Genomic DNA, 23,564 nt, shown 5'->3' with positions numbered 1-23,564 from the left:
AGACTTTATTACGCTACACAAAATGGTGCACAATTTAAAACATATGAATTGTGTACAGCTGGAATTTTCCATGTGATATGTATATATATATTGAGACTGAGTCTTGCTCTGTCGCCCAGGCTGGAGTTCAGTGGCACGATCTCAGCTCACTGCAACCTGCGCCTCCCAGGTTCAAGCTATTCTCCTGCCTCGGGCTCCTGAGTAGCTGGGATTGCAGGTGCATGCCACCATACCCAGATAATTTTAGTATTTTTAGAAGAGATGGGGTTTCACCGTGTTGGCCAGGATGGTCTCAATCTCATGATCCACTGGCCTCGGCCTCCCAAAGTGCTGGCATTACAGGCGTGAGCCACAGCACCTGGCCCCATGCAATATTTTTAAACCAAGTTTAGCTATGGGTAACACACTACTGAAAGCAAAGCTGTGCATAAAAGGGGATTCTGGTGATAGAAAGCTGAGCTGTGGTTCCTAAAGGAGTGACTTGGCCGCCTCTTCTCAGCTCTCTCTCAGGATTTGGCAACTGTCCCTACATACTGGTCAGATAATTGTTAATTACCCTGTTAGCTATTTAACGTCTTTAAAAATGATTTTAAAATTTTCTGGCTTTTAAGTTGTTCTCTTTGAGAAGTTTGGTCTAAATAAACTGAACTAGGCTGTCACCAACAAAAGATGTGATTTTCCCATGGTAATCTTTCTTGGTTGACATACTCTTACATACATATTTATATGCCACCAGACTAACATATTCTCCATTTAAAATCTAGTTGTTTTGTTTGTTTGTATTGTTTTTAATCCAGACATGTAACTTTACATTTTTTTTGTCTGATCTTTTGTCTGCCTCATTTATGAGGTTAGCATTAGTCTTATGTCAAACACAGCCAATGACGGCACACAAAAAGAAAACTGCAGTACACCAGCCCTTATAAATACAGATGAAAAATCCTCAGTAAATAGTAGAAAACCACATTTAGCAGCACATTAGAAGGATCATTCACCAGCCCCAAGTGGGATTTATCCCTTGGATTCAAAGAAGATTCCACGCACTTCAATCAATCAATGTGGTATAACACATTAACAAGATGAAAAAATACACAATCACTTCAACAGATGAAGAGAAAGCATCTGCAAAGCTTAGCATCTGTAAATGAATAAAACTCCCCAAAAATAGGCATAGAAGGAAACTATCTCAACATAAGAAAGGTCACATGTGAAAATCTCACAGCTATCATCACAATCAATGGAAAAAACTAAACAATACTGAAGTTTTTGTGCTAAGATATGGTAGTCAAAGATGCTTGGACACTGTTGGTGAAAAAATATCAACTGGTACAGCCATTATGGAAAACAGTGCGGAGATTCCTCAAAAAACTAAAAATATAACTATTTTATGATCTAGAAATCTCACTTCAGGGTATATATCCTAAGGGAATGAAATGAGGATCTCAAATAGATATCTTCACTCCCATCATTTCAGCATTCTTCACAATAGCTAAATAAGGAAATAACAAATATCCCTTGACAGATTTTTAAAATGTGATTATGTGTGTGTGTGTGTGTGTGTGTGTGTGTGTGTACACTGGAATATTATTTAGCCTTAGAAAAAGACACTCATAACATGGAAGAACCTGGAGGACATTATGCTAAGTGAAATAACTCTATTAAGAAAACATGAGCTAAGGACCTGAATAGACAATTCTATAAAGAAAACATAAGATGGCTCACAGGTATAGAAAAAGGTGCTTGACTTCAGTAATTACCACACAAAACAAAATAAACTTTATTTTTTTCCTTTGCTTTTACTTTGAAATAGAAGTAAACCTTATCAACCGATGAGAAGATCAAAGAGATGAGAAGATCAATAAGAAACAGAAGCATTAAGCTACCTCTAAAACTAATAAACTACCTAAAGTAGAATTGGAGGATAATGGCTATTGGCAAGAACCAGGAACATACGAGACCTTGGGAAGCTGAAGCTGGACCACACAGAACACCTATGTGGACTCACGCATACGTGGAATATGGAATATTTGGACATTCTTGTCAGTGATGCCTCGAGCTGCTCCTTTGAAGTACTTATTACACTCAGAATTATACACTCAATGTATAGCACCTGCTCCACTGTGAACTTAATGAGGGCGGAACTGTGTCTCATCCAGCACCCCATCCTAGGCACAGTGCATTGTCTGCCAGGGAGTTAGCAGTTCTCTCTTCACTTACATTACATTTATGTTCAGTAAATCAATCAGTTATACATAATCTCACACAAGTTTACTGTCTATAAACACTGCAATACAAATATGTGCTTACATATATTTTTATGGGGGCACCTTAAGTCTTCGGCCATAACAACTTCAGAGATTTTCAGGTAGAACTTCTTCAATATTTAACAAAAAAATGCAAATAACTTAGATATGCTCTATATTATTTTTCGAGAGAGTCACATGCAGCCACAAGAGGAGAAACAAAATAGACTGAGGGAAAAAACAAAGTTTATTATGCTGACAGGTCCTCGGAACAGCAGGCACAGCACCATGCGGTTCCTCATAGGGAAGGCACAGGTGTGGTCAGCAGCTGAAAGACAGGACAAGAAGGCTTAGGTCAGTGCCTCATTGGGTTTCCATGGCAAAGGGAAGGCAAGGAGGTGGAAGAGTTTAGAAATGGCTAGTCTGAGTAATTGTGGCGGGCTTTGGATTATAGAGGGGATTCATGATTGCCTGATACCTGATCCTGGGATGACTAAAGCAGAGGAATGTTGCTTCCTGGGATGTAAGGGCCAGAGAGAGGAGGGAGGGCTGGTGATTGTTTAGTTTACATATCAAAAGCTTCCAGCTCCAAGAGAGGCAGTTTCTCCCCAGCCAGAAAAAGTTTTTCAAAGATGTCAAAACATCATAATCTACAGAAAAAATTCATACCATTCACAACACAATAAACTATCTGAATTACGACATTCTGTCCTCATGACCTCACTTTAAGAAAACTACCAAAATTCACACTCTTGAGATGGTGCATCTCTGACAAAAATTTCTATCTGATTAGAGCAAAGCAAGTTTAACCAGAACCTTCAATGCCTTGGTCATTCTTGGCGATACAGATTTTATTTTTCATGTCAGCATCAATAACTTAACTCTGTTAGAAACCGTGATTGATTAAAGTGTGACTAATATGCAAAATATATTCTTAAATTAGACATTAATCCCATTTTCCATGAGATAAATGTTATAAGAACAGAACAATGAGATGAAAAGAGACAAATGTTAATGACATTGAAGGGCATCTCATTGGCTCCTGCGTTTCTGTTGCGCGTGGATCTCTACCTTTACAGATAAATTATCTTCTGAGAGTGATTGTAGAAAGCCATTGTGACCTAAATAGATAAATTTGAGTATCTGAAAGAACTTGGTTTCCTAAAGTTTTAGGAAATTGACAAGTGGAGCTCATCTGAATCTGAGGTTTGGGGAAGGATGAATCAGCAAGAAAGATGAATGACTCTGAGAAGCATGGCTAGAGAAAGATCCAGGGATCAGTGGGGAATGCGACTGCAACATTTGAACAGGCCCACACTGAGTAAGGTGATGCTTCAGGACTATGATTCATACGAACTGGGCATTACTCAAGACTTCCTGTTCCTCTAATTCACAGGATTGGGCAAATAAGCGGGCTTCGAATACACAGTATTGCAGTCTCCTCTGAGGTGGGAAAAAGGCAGGATGCCTGAGTTCTTCCTCATATGGGAGGAGTTATTATTTGGCCTTTTGTTTTCTTAGCTCTCGTGTTCTTATCAAGCAATGTTTTAAATGAAAATAGTTAGGAAATAGAAAAAAAAACAACTACAAAATCAATGGTACTATCACAGCAGGCCACAGATAATCATGTTAAATGTGTTGCTGTTGAAAAAGTTTAACAATCAAAGCAAGTAAAATTAAAACCAGTGATTTCCAAACTTCCAGGCCACAAACAGGTCACAAGTTGCAAAAAGGGCTCCCGTGGACACTCCTGGTCCAGAACAGCAGAAGGCACCTTGGGCTGAGGGCACCTGCAAGGCAGCACTGTGTGTGTCTGCACCGGGATCTACACCGCACTGGCACTGCATAAGGCCCAGGACCTGAGAAACAACCGTCCTTTAAAGAAAGGACAATTCCCCAAATGATGGAGTGTAGATTTCCATCACACATGCAGCACGGGTGTTAAAACTGGGTTCTAGAAAAATTCATTTTTACTTTTCACACACATCTCTGGATAGAGAATTTACTCACAACAAATGTTAAGATACTCTTTCTGTCTTACTATAGACATTTCCTCCTGTTCTTTCTCAATTCTAAAACTTTATCCTCATGTGGTAGGGAAAATTTTTTCCTTTTTGTTTTCTGACTTTGGCATTGCTTATGACATGTTTTTGAGACACTGAGTGGTATAGGAATCTTATCCCTAAACAATGTGGGTGGAAGAGAAAGCTCATTCTAGAGTGAGCCATGTTGGAGGTATTCCATTTCATTACAATCTGTACCTTCAGGGGACTCTCAGTGAAACAGAAAAGCATGAAAACAATAAGTTGAGGACAAGAATTTATAAATAAATAAATGCTAACTAGAGCTTCCTGCAGGTGCTTTGGGGATGCCCACAAGCAATATTTTCCAGGCCATTGGGGTCTTCAGGGTTGTCTACCCACCCCTGGCTGGCAGTCAATGGTGAAAATAAATAACAAAACTGTTCATCACACCTCAAATCAAATATTTTCTCACGAGAATGCCAAATATTTGAACAATTAAATCAAATTGATAAGATGGTGATCTAAGGTAAGGGTCAGCAAACTTTTTCTTAAATGTCGCAATAGTAAAGGGTTTTGACTTTGTGATCATGTATGGCCTCTGTTATATACTCACATGTGTGTCCACACACTTACAACTCTTTAAAAATGTAAACTCCATTCTTAGCTCATGGGTCTAAAAATTAATCAGGCCAAGGTTGATAGTCTGCTGACTTCTAGTCTAAGGTGTAGAGGAAAGTTTGCAACTCATGAAAAATGTTGTCAACTCCCCCAGTCCCATGGGCTTTGATGCATATATCAGGAGCGGGTGCATTTACACTGCCTTTCCGGTGGCAGTGGATGCAGTTGATGAGGAATACTTGGTAGTGCTACAATAACAGTATAAAGAAAAAGGGCTTGATTATTCTAGGTAAGGTGGGGAAAAGCATCACGTGGAAATTGATGTGTTAGAATGTCATATTTTGAGCCTTACTTCATACAATCTAAAATAATCACAAAAAAGTATACAGACACGTAGAGTTAGCTAGAGATAGAGATGCAGATAGTGGAGATGATTGCTCAGTGAAATTAAGGTGTACAGTGTGAAGTTATTGTCGCAGCTGGTCTCAGCTTCCATGGGCCTTTCAAAATCTGTGCTTCTAACCAGTCTTAATTAGTCTAATATTTAAAGTGTTTTCTTCATAGAAAATCCCCTCAAGTAAATCTGCAGTTTGTAAGCAGCAAAAACAGTGGCCAATTCTAAACTTGTAAGAAACTTTACTTTGCTGGACTTACTAAAGAGAAAGTATGTTGTTATCTAAAATGGTACCTTCCTAAGAGATTTTCAGAAAAATGTTTGCCATATGTCATCTTTTTCCATATGTAATAATTTTAGAATTTATACATCCAAATAAAATGTTTCATCATTGATTGTATACTGATTCTGGAAGGGTAGATATTCAGCCACTGCATATCAAAGCCAGGAAACATGTTTAAAGGCATCGACAGTTTGAAAGAAGACCTAGTTTGAAAGCAGGAAGAAGTGATTATGGAAATACGCTTGTGAGGGGATAGACCCATCTCCTGGTAAGTGCTGGGTCTTTGGAGTATAGTATTAATACATTTTTTATATTGTATATGTTCTATATGAATATACCCTATAAGTGGTGTGAAGACCTCCAACTCAGTGATAACATATAAATGACATAAATGAGCTCTCTTATCATTTGATATAACAGTTTTATCAGTGCTTTATCAAGTGGGAAGAGAGCTCATTTATTAGAGACTCTGTAATCCAGACAACTAGCTGATACAAGTAACAGTGAAGTCAACATTGAGACATGCTTCCAGTCATTCACTTACTTTGCATTTACTGAGCTTCAATTTCGGTCAGACTGAAGGTGCATGATGAGATTCCAAGGAAAGGTATAATGAAAACAAGTCTAATGTAATTTTTTTAAATGTGATTTGTGGCTTTTTCCAATGCAGCAAATGACCTTTCCCTAAATACTCTGTAGCGCAACTTCAAAATTTCTATTCCCTGATTTCAATACAATACAATATGTAAACAATAAAATTTCTATTTGAACCCTAACATCTTATTTAAATGTTTATGTGTAGATCCAAAATCTTACTGTATGGGTTTCTACATCTATGAGACAGTTACTTAACCCCATTCTTGTCATCCAGCAATAGGTGTAACAGTCAAACTATTGCACAGAATTATTCACAGATTAAAGGTGTACAGATGGTGTAAATAGTATCTAGCCCACAGCAAACACTCAAAGAAATGTTGGCTATTTATGTTAGATATTATTATTTTAATTTAAAAATTCCATATCTTGATAAAAGCTAGGGCAGGGTAGAGTAAGAATTATTTTATAGCTATGAACATATCTCTGTATTCAGATCAGCTCTTTTCAAAGCATGAAGAAATACTGAAGAAGAGAAGTAATATAATTTGGCAGTGACATTATATTTTTGAAGCTGCTATAATGGTACATATGCTCTACCATTTCATTACCATTCTATGAACAGTAAGAAACAGTTTCTAATGTATAAAATTACTCATTCTAAAACATACTTAACCTTTAAAATATATCTCTTAGATAACTGATAATTCCTGCTTCGTTGCTGAAAACTCACTACTCTTAAAGGGCAATAGGGTCTTAAATATATATATTAAATAGGGTCTTAAATATATATATATGTGTGTGTGTGTGTGTGTGTGTGTGTGTGTGTGTGTATAAAAATTGGAAGGTGATTGTTTCTCCTAACTTATGTGATTTTGTTGTTAGGAAATATATATTTCCTCCAAGGCTCTTCCAGGATGTGTCAAAGTACGGGAGCATTTTACTAAGGTACAAGACAATTTAATATAAAAACCTTACTTGTATTTTGAATAAAGCCAATATATTGGCTTTGTCCCATGCTGTTAATTAGTTTGGTTTCTAATGAATTGAGACCCAAAGTAAAGGCATATGAAGAAACTCCTTATTCTTTATTTTTCCGATTTTCTTTTTTTATTTAAATTCTCATAAGTGGAACATTCCATAGTTAGAAACTATTTAATCTCAATATATACACATACATTATTTTTGACAAAACCCATGGAAGATAATGTGACCAGTTCCGCTGTATCAAAACAAACAAACAAACAAACAAACAAAAAAAAACCCCATTACTATCAATGTAAATTTTACTTCTTAAAATGCAGTTTACTTACATAATATCAAATGAAAATTGCTTTTTAAAGAAAAAAATCTAAAGCTTTATGATAATCCTTTGGAGGAGAGAATAAGTGGGTATTCAGGAATTACTGTGTACATTAGGAATAAGAGAGCCATCAGGTACATACAGGTATTTAAGGACCATACAATTATTCATTCATGTAGATCATATTTCTTTAGTGCTTACTACACACTTTAAGCTGCCTAGGTATTGGTGTAGATACGAACACATATCACTTCTGTTCTAATGAACTTTGCATTTTAATAGAAAAACAGACACCGAATAAGAATTAATTTGTGTGTAGTTTCAGGATGGAGAGGTTTGTGTTGTCAATATAGTATAAGACAGCAGGGCCTAAATAAATCAGTGTGCTCAATAGAGGCCTGGCATGGTGGAAGTTAGCTAGGCACATGAGGGTGCAGAGTGGGTTCCGAATGGATAGAAGAGCATGTGTGAAAGACTTGAAGCAGGGGAGAGCAGTCAAGGAACTGGAAATTGCACTATGGCTAAAGGAGATCACGATGGATGGGGGGACGTCTATGGAAATGAATGCATCCTTTAGTTTCCAAGAACATTTGCAGTTTGTGCCTAGGGTCCCAGGTAAATGACAGTACCTCCATTATCTCCCAAAACAACCACCATTTGATATTAAACTCTGTGGTCACTATATTTATTAGGGATATGACCTAGGGAAGTGAAAGTCTTTGTAGATTTCATATATATATATATATATATATATATATATATATATGGAAGCATTATATGTATGTGTATATATATATAAATGCTTTTTGTGAGTTTGGTCCTTGATGCATTTTCCAACCCTCCTTTCTCTAAAGTGGCACTGTCCAATAGAAGCAAGTGACAAATGTATTTTAAATGTTCTAGTAGCCACGTTAAAACAGTAAAAGAAAACCAAATAGTTAAATTTAACTTAAATAATATATTTCATTTAATCCAAGATGTTCAAAGTATTACCATTTTAACATATAACTGATTTTGTCATTTGTCTTGAAACGTGTTATTTACTTTACATTTGCCACAACTATTATTTTGAGCTGGCCACACTGTAGGTGCTCAATGACCTCATGGAGCTAGTAGCTGTCATATTGCACAGTGCAGTATCTCATATCCCTTTTTTGCACCTTTGGTTGAACTGTGGCATTACTATAATATTTTCCACTTGGACCTATTAATCAGCCCACCTTTTTTGCTTTAGCAGTAAAGTTTTGGAGGTTGAAAAGTAATCTGTTTCTAATTATTCATAAACGGGATAGCAACAAATGATCAAATTCTTTCCAATGACATCAATGTCCACATTTTTTTCAATGTCAAGAAAAGGGACTTCTCTTCATTTACTTTTATGAATCTCATGGGCAGAGTCACACAGATAATGCCAGGATATTAATCAAAGATACAACTTGGGACCCGGCGTGATGGTTCACACTTGTAATCCCAGCACTTCAGGAGGCCGAGGTGGGCACATCACTTGAGGCCAGGCGTTGAGACCAGCCTGGTCAATGTGGCAGAATCTCATTTCTACTGAAAATACAAAAACAGCCTTTCATTGTAGTGCATGCCTGTAGTCCCAGCTACTCTGGAGGCTGAGGCAGGAGAATTGCTTGAACCCGGGAGGCAGATGTTGCAGTGAGCCAAGATCATGCCACTGCACTCTAGCCTGGGTGACAGAGGTAGACCCTGTCTCAAAACACAAACAAAAAAGATACAACATGGTGAACAGAAGCAAGTGTAATACAACTTAGGACAAAGTCAAGAGTGAAAATTTGTTGATATTTTGTCTTTCACATATTGGCAATGTGACCTTGGGCAAGTTTCCCACTGAGGTTAAATCTGTGAAAAATGAAAATAAAAATAGGTGTACTTGAAATGCCTGACTGAAAGAGTTGTAGTGAAAATCAAATGAACGCAATGTCTATGCATGACAGTTTTATTTTTGTGGTGAATAGGTGAATAAAGGTTATTTTCAATTATTATTTAAAAATGGCAAAACTTTGCGGACAGATGTAAGTTTTATCTTTAGTTTATGAAGGTCAATTTTCAGTCACCTTTTTTAAAAAATTATTATTTTATTCTTTTTGAGACGGAGTTTGGCTTTTGTTGCCCAGGCTGGAGTGCAATGGCATGATCTCGGCTCATTGCAACCTTCGCCTCCCAGGTTCAAGTGATTTTCCGGCCTCAGCCTCCCAAGTAGTTGGGATCACAGGCATGTGCCACCATGCCCAACTAATTTTGTATTTTTAGTAGAGATGGGGTTTCTCCATGTTGGTCGAGCTGGTCTCAAACTCCTAACCTCAGGTGATCCGCTCACCTCGGCCTCCCAAAGTGCTAGGATTACAAGCAGGAGCCACCACCCCCAGCCTCAGACACCTTATTAATACATTATTTCAAAGTATTTTACTCATCAAAGTACACTTGATCCCCTTAGAACCTCAAGACAGAGAATGCGAACTAGTGAATGATCCTTGGTTAGCAGTTGTCTTTATTTACAAGGATGTTGTCCTGCAAAATTGCTTTCAGAATCTTAAGACAAAGTGATTCATTTCTTATGGAAAGATTTTATAAGTTGTATTTTATTTATTTATTTTTTTTTACAAATTTTACTTAATGTGCTCTTTCAAATGAAAATACCTAAATTTAGAGATAAAAATATAGTAGGGATAATTTAGGTAAATTCTAAATCTCATGGATCAAAATTTGCTGCATTTGTGAAATACCTGCATTGAGGAATTATCTGTGGGTATTACAGTTTCATGGTGAAGAAGACTCAAGACTTAATTTGAATTTTTGCTCCCACCTCCCATTGTTCCCAGGCCTTATTGGTCATAGTTGAAGGGCCACTCCATTCTTTCAGACTCCAAAGTACCTTGGTTTGGGAGACACCTATGGCACAATAACCGGGACTTTGACCTACTCTAAATAATTCTTGACTCCTGTATTCTTCTCTCACATGCCTACTCCTTGTTTTTCCTCATAAATGTGTATTTTTATGGTAAAATATACATAACTCACAATTTACTATTTTAACCATTTTAAAGGTGCCATTCAGTGGCATTAAGTACGTTCACAATGTTGTGAATCAATCACCACTATCCATTTCTAGATTTATTCATCATTTCAAACATAAACTCTGTATTCATTCAACAAGAGATGATTAATATCCAAGTGAAGAGGAAAATGCGAATCAAACCCACAGTGAGTTGCTACTTCATACTTATTAATAGTATGGCTACATAAAAACAAAACAAAATGAAAAAGAGAATAATAAGTACTGGCTATGACGTCAAAGAATCAGAACCCTGGTGTGTTACTAGTTAGAATATAAAATAGTGCATCCACTGTGAAATACAGTTTAGCAGTCCCTTGAAAAGTTGAAGACAATTACCATATGATCCAGTAATTCCACTGTACGTATATACTCAAAAGTATTGAAAGTAAGTTCACGCTCACCACCACCACGGACCTGTTGTTTCTCTAATAGATTTTTCAGAACCACCAACCAAGTTCCATTCATGGCTGCTGCCTGCCCTGAGCCTCAGACACCCAGGCACCTGGAGCTCATCTCATTCTTTTTGGAGGTAAATGAGGAGGTAAACCCATTTTATTCTGCTCAGTCACTGATAGAAAGCCGTCTTTGATCCTAGAGTTAACAGCCCTCCAATTTCCCCTCAGGACTAAGTGACTTCTGGGGGAGATATTCAGTTCTAAAACTGGCAAAATTTTGGGCCAATCAGGATTAATTGGTCACCATATTTTGGTCCCCGAAAAGAATACAGCTCTTAAGTTTAAAATTTGTTGACATTATTTATCATTCGATTCTCAATCACACCATTCATTTGGCTAGGGAACAGTCCTTTGTCAGAAATGTATCTTGAGGAGAGACGATAAGTTTAAAAAGTCATCCACACATGATACCTGACTCTGTCATGGACTTCTCACCTCTGAGCCTTTGACCTTGTTCTTTTCATTTGCAGAAAAGTGAACTTTAGTTTCAGGGGTACATATGCTTTTTTGTTACATGGGTATTATATATATCATGGTGGGAGTTGGGTTTCTAGTGTACCCATCACCCAAGTATTAGACATTGTGCCCAATAGGTCATTTTTCTACTCTCACTCCCATCCCTCCCTCCCCATTTTTGGAGTCCCCAGAGTATTTTCTCTTTATCTTTGATAAAGGTGACAAAAATAAACAATAGAGAAAAAACACCCTATTCAATAGATGGTGCTGGGAAAACTGGCCAGCCATATGCAGAAGAATGAATCTGGACCCATGTCTCTTACCATATGCAATAATTAACTCAAGATGGATTAAAGACCTAAAAATAAGACCTGAAACTATAACATTCCTAGACAAAAACCAAGGAGAAACTCTTTTGGACGTTGGTCTAGACCTTGTACTTGAGTCTGACTCAGCTCTTACAGGAAGTTACCAAGTACAGCCATTGTTATGCGCGTCTGTGTGAAGAGACCACCAAACAGGCATTGTGTGAGCAACATGGCTGTTTATTTATTTCACCTGGGTGCAGGCAAGCTGAGTCTGAAAAGAGAGTCAGCCAAGGGAGATAAGGGTGGGGCCATTTTATAGGATTTGGGTAGGTAAAGGAAAATTACAGTCAAAGGGGGGTTGTTCTCTGGTGGGCAGGAGTGGGGGTTACAAGGTGCTTAGTGGGGGAGCTTTTTGAGCCAGGATGAGCCAGGAAAAGGAATTTCACAAGATAATATCGCTTAAGGCAAGGACCAGCCATTTTCACTTCTTTTGTGGTGGAATGTCATCGGTTAAGGCGAGGCAGGGCATTTGCACTTCTTTTGTGATTCTTCAGTTACTTCAGGCCATCTGGGCATATATGTGCAAGTCACAGGGGATGTGATGGCTTGGCTTGGGCTCAGAGGCCTGATAGCCATCCTGGTACATTGCCGTGCAAAACCATAAGGCTCTCTGCTTAACAAAGGAACAACATGTAGTTAGGCAGATTCAATGTTGCTTCAGAGCCATAATGACTGAACTGAAGTCTTAGCCCTGCTTTACTTTCAACCAGTGTTTATTTAATTTATCCTTTAGGTAATGAAATGACCACCAAAGTTCTATATTTTATTCATCATATAGCATTATTCAAAGTAGAAATTGAGAGAGTGCTGGGTAAAGGCCCTTGTAGGACACTAGCATACCAGGAAAACACAAAACTTTTTCTCTAATCCTGGTTTATCTCTTTGGCCAGAACTCAGTCATTTCCAGCAGCTTACTAGCAGAGAGGACCAAGATCACATGACTGATTTTAACCACTGTTTCTCAATCTACACCTTATTACTCCCCAAGAAGCCTTTGTAGATATTTTTTCCAATTACGTCCACTATGAAATGTTCATGTCATTGTTCCTCATATACTTGTTTTTGTACTATATATATATCTGTGTTTTATAAATGAAAATTATAGGATTTTTTTTCTTCCCAAGAATCTATTACCATCTCCTTGGGTTTGATCTCACCCTGTTATGACCTCATAGTTCAGATCAATCATGATTCATGCTCTGCACCTGGGTACATTGTGAAATGAGTAAGTTAACAAAATAGCGAGGAAGAAGAGGCCCTTGGCTTACATCTAGCAGTGTTCGCCATAGGCCACCTTTGGGATCACTATTTAAATTCAGTATTTATTCACTAGTCACTAATAAACATTACTATTTATACCAAGTTTTAAATAGAAGGTGGAGATATAGTGGAAAACTAAGCAATTTAAGGCATTGTATTCTACTGAACAGTTTGATAGGACATATTCTAAAATGTTTCAGAACCAAAATGTGGTCATATTATGTATAATGGTTTGGGTGATATAAGATTTCTCTCCTACTTTCTTTGTATATATTATACATCAAGTAGTAGGACAGAAAGTGAGTTTGAAGTCAGACCTTTGTTAAAACAGAATTACAAAAATCTAACTCCTAGTGAAGTTTGAGCATTGGAGACACTGTACATCATCATCATCATCATCATCATTATGGCAAATCATTAAATCTTGTACAGACCTAAAGAGTCACTATTATCATTTGAGTTTTGAGAGTTCATAATCCTCCTTGCACCTTATTCAGTTAGTTGTTTGATAATTTTAGAGAATCTATAAATCAAAAAGTACTGGTCTCATTACTGAATAAAAGTTGCTGTGAACACCAGAAATAGGAACATGTGACTGATAAGAATAGTTTTTAGTTCAGCATTTGTTTTTGACCTTTAACTCTATAAAACTTCAATAATGTTATTTGTTTGTCTCGTGCAACTTCTTAGAAATGTGTGACATTTTAGAATTAAGAATCACTAAAAATACTTTTCCTAAATGCTCATCTGTATAATCATTTTTACATAATAAAAAGTAAAATATTGAATTACTATTTGCCTTACAGAATTTTATAATATATGGTCTATTTTGCTTATGCTGTGTTAAAATGAACTCAGTCATCGTAAAGGTCAATTCATCTATCAACAACCATTACCAAACCTACCATTTACAAGGTTTGCACATTGAAAGACAGCATGGCTCAGGATTACTTGCTAACTGTGTTGCAGGGACAGTTTGTGAATCAAATTAAGGAAAAGGGGAGACGTCAGTGTGGGCTATGGATTCTTAAAAGAGGCTGAGATGGAAAGTCAAAATTCAGGCCATGTCTTCCTGGAATAAATAATCTGAAATGAAAAAGAAACACTTTTTAGACACGGGGAAAAAGAAAACCAAAAACAAAGACTGCGATTTCTGTGTGTGTTTGGGATGGGAAATTTGTGAGGGCATATCCGCCTGGAGACCGTTCAGAAAGGAATGATTTTCACACGGCACTTCTGTTCTGCCACTAAAGTGCTACTAAACACAGAGAGGTTAAAAGTCCTGCCCAAACGGGTTTTCCCTCTGTCTTCATGGAGGCAAGAATGGATTGGAGTAAGCCAGTGAGCAGTGACCTGGTACTAAGTGCCCAGCCCAATTCATTTACCGCCTGCACCTCACCTGGTTCTGCTTCAAGAAAGCCTGAACATGCCCACAGGCAAGCCTTGTCTGGTAGGGGATCAAACCCTTCTTCCAAACCTACTGCACCTCTTCACGTGTTCTTTTCTCCTTATCAAGTAAAGTAGGCTTGAGGTCCTTTGAACCTTCAAATGCATATGAATATTAAGGACAATTACATTCCTGCATTACTCATGCTTCTGCCACTTACCCACTGAACAGTACCAGTGTGTGAAATGCTCAGGGTCTGTCTGGAACTCCTATTTTCCCCTCTCTGCCTAAAGGACTAGAATGTTCAGTTGTATATTTTAAGAGATTTGCTTTATCTTGAATCTGCAGACGTTCATCACCATATGCAGCAGCTTGAAAAATAATTATATTCAAAAGACATGGAGCATACCACATCACACTGCCAAGCAGAGATTAGAAGGGAAACTTACAGGTTTTTTGGAATATCTGGATTTTGAGACACTGAAGGCCACATATCAGACATTTCCCTACACTATTTACATTATATATATGTGTATGCGAGTGTATATATATAACTTAATTTAAATTATATTATAATTATAGTTTAATCTATAATTAAACTATATATAACTTAATTTAAATTTAATATTAAAAATAAAGTAAAAAATATAAAAATGGCTTACACACATGCTAAATACCTGTTCTGTTCACTTTTATAAATATTTCCTCCTTCAACTTAACTCTGCACCCCTTGCCATACTGCACAACTCACCTTCCTGGTTGAGAACTGTCCGAAATCTCTGCTCCATGCACGAGGGATTGGGAAGAGGCTATGATTTTTCTCCCATGCTTCCACTACCCAGTGCTGCTGTAGGTTTGTTGTCCTCCTTCTAAGTAATGTCCTGGTAAAATATTCTGAGCAATATTGAAATTAAGTTAAAATCACTGAAGACTTGCATTTTTTTTTTTTTTTTTTTTGCAGTCTGAGATAGCCATATGATAATATCTTACTGCTGACTAGATATCAAAATGAAAAAAAAAATCATTAAAATCTGACTGTTAAAAAAGATTGAGTATTCATCACGACCAATAACCTTCATTTTATCTATGAGAAATCTGAGGTATGGAGCACTGTATGATTAGGTCTACAAGGACCCAATAATCAGTCGTGATTAGAGCACCATACACACTTAGTTGTTTTTCTCTAACTAATATCTATGGTTTCTACATAAGCTAGACATATTTAATCAGTGAGAAAGACATTATATTTATTTTAAAAGAAAGAACTAGAGAGAAAGAGAGTGGGACAAAGTGAGAGAGCGAAACAATTATTTGTTGAAGGATGTGATTTTTTGTTGTTGTTGTTTTGTTTTACATTACTGGCAGTAAAACTCAGAAGAGAAACTCAGGGAAGAAAGGCATGTATCTCAGATTTCCTCTGAAAAATTAGCCATAGCATGAAAATAGAAATGGTTAAACAGTTATTGAGCATTGGATGAATGATGAGTAATGTATATGTTAGTATTCATTTCATTTTGTTAACATGTTGTTACTATTTAACACATTTAAAATGCATTGTATAGCTGTAAACATATTGGAAGGAATTACGCTAAGTTATTTTTTCAACATCACATAATTACCCAATAGCAGGTCTCTTTGACTCTGAAGTTCTTGTTCTTCCAACTACACTCTGCTATCTCTAAAAGGAATTTCAAATCTTGGATGAATTCCTCATTGCAACCTTCAATTTCACTTTGTAAAGGTTACTATTGTTGTTGTTATTGTTGCTACTGTTTTACAAATACTGTTGTACCTAAAAGTTCTGTGCATTTGTCATTATGTAACTTTTAAGATATTGCATGTGACATTGGAATTTTATTGGTGTCTGGAAGAAAGGGATTAGGAGCAGGTTCTGTGGCCTTGCCTGTTGCCTCATACCTCAGAATTTGTTCCTTAATCTGATCTTTTGGCAAAGGTAGCTCACAAAGCTATGAAGATTTTTCTTATCCTAGGGCTAAGATGAAACGGAATACAACCAAGACCTCGCACCTCACTGCTGAGTCTGTTTACTTAGGAATGAATAACTAAGATGCAGCTGCACGTGGAAATGGGAACCCATCACTCACCTTAAGGGCAGTGTGACTAGCAGGCATGAAAGCTGAAGGCTCTCAGAGCCCATGGCTCCTCCAAGCCCACACTCACCTCTGCGTCATCACTGGCAACCACACTGTCCCAAACACAGGGTGACGGGGATATCAGAAACAGCACTCGGAGTCACAGATGTCTGTTATGCAGTTGCTGAGTGTACTGCTCTAGTTAGTACCTCAGATTCTTTTATAAAGCTTGATGAACTTAAGGCTGCACAGACCTTTGGTGTCTCAGGGGTTTGGTTGTTAACTGGAACCCAAGACCACTGAAATGGTTGAACAGAATGTCTGTTGCAGTGACATATTTGGTGTTCACATTGAAACAGTGCATATACAGTTTGCAAAACACATCATGCCACTCAAGGAATGCACATTTTGGTCAGTTTGGAGGTGTGCTAGCCCTTCTCCCGGAGGTGTTCATTAAGATAGGACCAGGCCCCGTCACTGTTCTGTCCTCAGCATTTCTTCCCAACTTTTCCTCCACTTTGATTATTGCCAAACTTTCAGATTATTAAAAATATATTTGGGTGCCTCTCACTTCCTCGACTGTTTTAATTTCTATAACGTTTTTTGTCCTTTTCCTTCACTACCTAGTCACATCCCAAATCTTGCCATTACTCTAGAAACTACACCAATGCTGAAGTCTTCATTTCAAACAAGTTACAACCCATTCCAATGTACCTGTTGAGGCGCACAGATGAATACGTTTCTGACTTCATGAAGACTCGTTTGGTGTCCTACTTCTCTTTCTACCTATCTTTAAATAAATGTAATAATAAACAAAATACTATTTTTCATCTGACTTCTTTTGCTCAATATTATGTTTATGAGGTTCATTCATATTGTTGCAAATAATTACTATTTATTCATGATCATATTTCTATAATATCCCATTTTAAAATTATTTAATAATCCTCTTCTTATTGGGAATTTGACTTATTTCCAGATTTCAGTTATTACAAAAAGTGCTGCTATGTCCATTTTTCCACATGCATTTTAGTAAACCCCATATATATGTATATACAACTCTGTTTGATTTATTCATAGGAGGGGAATGATAGGGTCACAGGATTTGCATATGTTCAGCTTTTGTAGGTAAAGCTTTTGTCTTTTGAAGGCCCATTTGCATAGCTTGAAGATTTTCTAGCACCTCCACACTTTTGCTTGATCAATGACTAAGTCATCATGGAGGTTGCAATCATATCTAATAAGTAAAATGTCCATAATACAAACAAGGAATGCCATTTGGAGGTGGTGTTGTTTGAATATTCACTTACAAAATAGATAGACTTTTTATGTAACATCCATGGAATTTCTCCTTATGTACATTTCTTTTAGTAAACATCTTCTCATTTGGTTGAAGTGTAAAAGTACATTTACTAGAAGAGTAAAATACTTCAATAATTAAAGAAGATAGTGAAAGCTATTAATTTACCTTCAAAATGATCATTAAGATCTTCAAACACTTGCATAGGAAAACAGATTAGAGTCAATACAAATATTGAGAGTGTGTGAAATTACACAAAGGATGAGGTTGCCAAATTGGATTCACAAGATTTGAAGATCTCACCCAATACCAAGCTGGGCTAATAATTTCCAGGATAGAAGCAAACACAGGCACAGAAGAAGCAAGAGAAATCTAGCTGGCATAGCAACCCAGGTCCTTTCCTGTTGCCCTAGGATTAATTCTCAGTGATTCAAATAAAGGGATTATTTGAAAAAGTAGTGTTGGCAGCCACATTACTAATATAAAATGAATCTGTCTTAGTTATAAAATTTCACCATTGTATACTCAGGTATTCACAGAACTTACATGGCATTTTTATTAGGGAATCGTTCTCCATAAAACCATAGATTGCAGGTTAGTTTATTATAATCAATCCTAGACACTCAAGGACATACCTTTGAAAACATTCCATAAGTAAGAATTCTCTTACTAACAAATACTATTTGTATACTTAACAAAGAGAGTGTTAACATGTTTACATGAAGATATATCCTAACACCGTTCTTCTTTCTTTCCTGGCTATGTTACATCTGGCAAAGCAAGAAAATGAATAGTAGTTCAGCTGCTAAGCCTTTTCTTCTCATGATATTAGCTAGTGAAGTTATGGAAGAATACTAAATATTTAAGCAAAAAAGTGTATAAAACATAAGCAACACAAGGCAGAAAGGTAGCAATTAAATTAATCATAATTGTAATGTTGTTAAAAGGGTTTTGTATTTTAGCATAAAAGACATTACATGAGATAATATTTTGAAACTGTGTCTAAATTTTAGTTATTCAGTTCTACTTAAGCAATATATTTTTAAATAAAAAGTCCTATTCTTAACAAAATGAGAATAATTTTCACTTTACTATTTTAAGAATTTACAAAGGAAAGAACTTCAAATCTATTAATAAAGGCCACTATAAATTATTTATTATTCAAACACAGTAATGAATTCATTGTATGAATGAGAGAAGGAAATGTTAGAGAATATTAATAATGAAATTTTTTTCTTGCAAGCTTCAAAAACACGACTTTTGACATTACTTTAAACTATTAATCTTTATAGTTTTGAGTCAATAGAAACTTATCAAAATGCATTATACACTTTCACTTTTTTAGTTATTAAAAACAAAGGATTTTTGAAAATGGGCTAAACTATGGATCTAAGCAAAAAGTTTTCTCCTGAATAAGTAATAGAAAAACATGGTCAGAAATTGTGCTATGATGTTCACACCCACCCACACAGACACACAGACACACACACACTAAAATGTTTAGTGATTTTTAAAAATAGATCGTCAAAAAACATTGAGAACAAAATGGCTTAATGGTGAAACTAATAATGTGTCTTCTTTTAGCATACTACAATTGATCAAGTATTTATAGAATTAAATAATAAAGGGTCAACCAATTTTTATTATTTTTACTAATTGAATATTAACTGCATCATTCACGGTGTTAGGTACTGTTGTATCCCTGGGGATTAAGATGAATAAAACAAAACAAAAGCAAAAACAGACAGACATCCCTGCCTATGAAGCTTTTATTCTAGAAGACAGACTCAGATAGCATGCATAATTAAATGAATGAACTGTATGTTAAAAAAAAAAACAAAAAAACAAAGCGCTAATAAAAGCAGGTTTCTCTTTGGGAAATCAAGGGAGGAAAAAGACTTTTTAATTTGAAACAGGGTGGTCAGAGTAGGAACCCAATAACTGTTGCATTTAAGTTACCTATATGAATATGTAGAAGAGGTGTTTTACTGGCAGAAGGTATAGTATTTGGTAAGCCTCTGAGGTAAGACTTTGCCTGCCTTGTTAAATCAACAGTGAATAAAACTAGAGCTAGATACATTGAGTTATAGGGAGAGAAGAGAGAAGAGTCAGAAAGCTAGCAAGGAAAGACCTCTAAAAATTATACTTTCTCATACAGAATGTAGCCCATTTACTGAAAATTTCAGAAAATGAAAACAACTTGAAATGGCTAAGTATCTCTGAAAACTCAACATATCCATAAAATAATGAGAACCTTAGAAAAATTGTCAAAGGCATCTTTATCAGAACTCCAGAAATTAACCAAAGGCTTGCAATGTTCAGAAGAGCATTTATTCAAGTAAAAGTTTCAAATGTGGATAAGAACATGGAGCTTTGTAGCATTTCAACTTGCCCTATTCCCTAGTTCCACAGTAGCCTTAAAAAACAGCCTAGGGAACATAGTATCCATGAATATGATCAGTTTTTCAGCCACTGAGCAAGGCAGGAAAGGCTTAGAGTTCTCAAAAGCCCCCTCCCCAGAAAATTGTAATGTATCTGACCTTTCTGGCAGTTCCCTAGAAATTTCTCATTGGAGGCCTTGACTTTATTTGACATGATTCGGAATTCACTCACTCAAGCAGCTTTTCACCTGGGTGTTTACAGGAAAAAAAAAACCAGCAGCAATTGTTTTACATTGCAGGTATCTGAAGCAGCAATAACAGTTAAGGCTAGCCAAGAGCTGGCCAAAACATTTAAATGGAAAATCAGATGTCCAGAGAAGTCTTTGAAAAGCTCAGATATTTTCCTGAGAATCTAGATCACACTCATGTGCAGGGCTGTATGTATGTCCAATAAACACCTGAGAAAGCCTAATCTCTCACCACTGGCTGACCTTGAGGATCTGTGCAGGAAAGTAGAAACGGCTAAGGCATGGTTATAAACTGCTGGCTGCAGTATTAAAAGGGTGCCTATTCTAACTTCAGTTTCTGTACCGTGATTCAATTCTGACACCAAATACCCAGAATTAACATCAAACTCTGCAGTTTTAAGAGTACAGTCCCCAACAACGCTGACCCCACTTCAGACACCAATAGCAAATGGGGTTCACAGAACACCTACACTTCTGGCCAACTGACTACAAGTCCAGAGAGCCCCCTTGACTCTCTCTACACTTTGACAATTTACTGGAACAATACACAGAAATCAAGAAAGTATATATGTATGAACATAGTTTTATTATAAAGGATGCAAATCAGGAATTGCCAAATGAAAAGACATATGGGGTGTAATCTGGGAGAATTCCAAATAGAGAGCTTCCATGACCTCTCCTCATAAAATCAGGGTGCATCTCCTTTGCAGCGCCCATCAGAAAGCCCCACCACGCTCTTATGTCCAGACATTTTATTGGGCATGTCTATGGTCAATCAGTTTAGACTCAACATCCAGCCCTCTGTTCACTCACTGAAAATCAGATTTGCTCAAATTCCCAGCCTTCTAATCATATGTGTGGTCTTTCCGTTTACCAGCCCCCATCCTGAATTGTCTTGTTAGCATAGTCAGTATATTCAGGTGTGATCCAAGGGACTTATGAATAACAAAGACATTCCTTTCATTTATGAGCCGGGAACAATATTCTTTCATTTATGAGCCTGGAACAGATATCAGAATTCTTTTTCATTATACAACACAGTTCATTACACACATTGTGTCTCTCTGTAGAGGTAAGAGATTAATTGGTTCAAGCCATTTAAGAAATATCTGTCCAATCATTAGCTGACCACCAAGCTAATCATGAGGACAGTTCATTGGGCACAAAATAAATAATAAATACTTTAGAGCAGTCATTATTGTTAATGTTGTTTGTTTGTTTAGGTACTTTTAAACAAAGAGCATTAACATTAATTACCAAAACAATAGTAAGTCCTAGGTTGGGGGAAATGTGAGTTCCAGATATACTTTATAATATTTAAAATATTAGGTTTTCAACATTTCAACAATAACAAATTAAAATGAAATAAGAAAGTTTCACCCCACACACACACACCAAACCATTAATAGCAATTCTGGTGAGTGTGTGTGTGGGGGGGACATATATTGGACAAAACTTTAAATCAGGAATTTAAAATATGTTCAGATAGCTAAAATAAATCATGTTAAAGAATTAAGGAAAATTAAGAGAATAATGTATTGCCAAAAAAGGAATGAATTTAGAAATGTAGAAGCAATGTTGAAGAGCCGAATATAAACATTAGAGTTGAAAACAAACAAAATAATAGAAATAAAATATTCACTAGAAGGACTCAAGGGCAGATTTGAGCTAGCAGATTTGGTTAGGTTAGGATTAGGTCAAAGGAATCACTCAGTCTGAGGAAAGTAAAGAAAAAGGAATGAGGAAAAAATAACAGAGCATTAGGGACCTGAGGGACAGCATGAAGGCTACCAACATGTGCACAGTTGGTACTTCCAGGAGAAAATAGAGGGAAAAGAGCTGAAACACAATTTGATAAAATAATGGCTAAAAACTCTCAAGTTTGACTAAAAAAAATTTAAAAAAAACATTTGTCAGCACTTAAAAGAAGCTGAGTGAACTCCATTAGATTAACTTGAAGAGATGCATACCTGGCCACATCATAATCAAAATTTCAAAAGCCAAAACAAGTAGAAATACTTAAAAATGGGAAGATAGAAGTAATTTATCACATAAAGGGATTCTCAAAGAGAATGAGTCAATTTTTCATCAGAAACTATGGAGGCAGAAATGTAGTAGGATGATATATTCAATGTGCTTGAAGAAAAACAGTGTCAGTCAATAATTCTATATCCAGCAAAACTATACTTAGAAAACAGAGAAGAAAGTAAGAATTTATAGACTAATAAAAATTGAATTTGTCACCAGCACATCTTTCATACAAAAAATACTAAAGTCCTTCAGACTGAAATAAAAGGCTATTAGACAAAGTCTTGAATTCACATGAAGAAATAAGGAACACAAGGAAAAGTAAATAATTGTGTAAATATGGAATACGGAATAAATTTTTTTGTTTGTGACTTCTGTTTCTTTTATCTTCTACCCACTTCAAAAAATGACTACATGAAGCAATAATTATACAACTTTGTGAAAGGCTTATAATGTATAAATCTCTGATGGTGTTATAATAAAAACCAGAGGAGGAAAGTAGAAAAGGAACCATATAGGAGTAAAGTTTTGTAGACTATTGAAATTAACTAGGTATAAATTCAAAGTTTATCATTATATGTATAGATGTTAATTTTACTCCTTACTGCCTTACCACTACAAATGTAACTTTAGATTAAAAAGATACAAATAGCTTAAAAGTAAAAGGACAACAAGAACATATCATGTGAATAGTCACTAAGAGAGAGCTTGAATATCTACATTATCAGACAGTTTTCAGACACAAAAAGGATATTTTATATGAATAAAAGGACAAATTCATCAAGAAGTCATAATAATTATGGATACATATTTAGCTATTAAAAACAAAAAACAAAATATATGAAGGAAAACTGACAAAATTTAAGAAAGAAGTAGACAACAATAATAGTTATAGACTTCAATACTTCACTTTCAGTAATGGATAGAACAAGACTGATGAGCAAAAGAGAAATAGAAGACTTGAAATACACTGTCTACCAACCAGACCTAACACACGTCTATAGAATGTTGCACCGAACAACAGCAGAATGAAAATTATTCTCAAGT

This window comes from Macaca mulatta, chromosome 3 (assembly GCF_049350105.2).
Source record: "Macaca mulatta isolate MMU2019108-1 chromosome 3, T2T-MMU8v2.0, whole genome shotgun sequence".
NCBI classification, from domain to species: Eukaryota; Metazoa; Chordata; class Mammalia; order Primates; family Cercopithecidae; genus Macaca; species Macaca mulatta.
The sequence above is the reverse complement of the archived record's forward strand: the minus strand, read 5'-3'. Positions refer to the sequence as shown.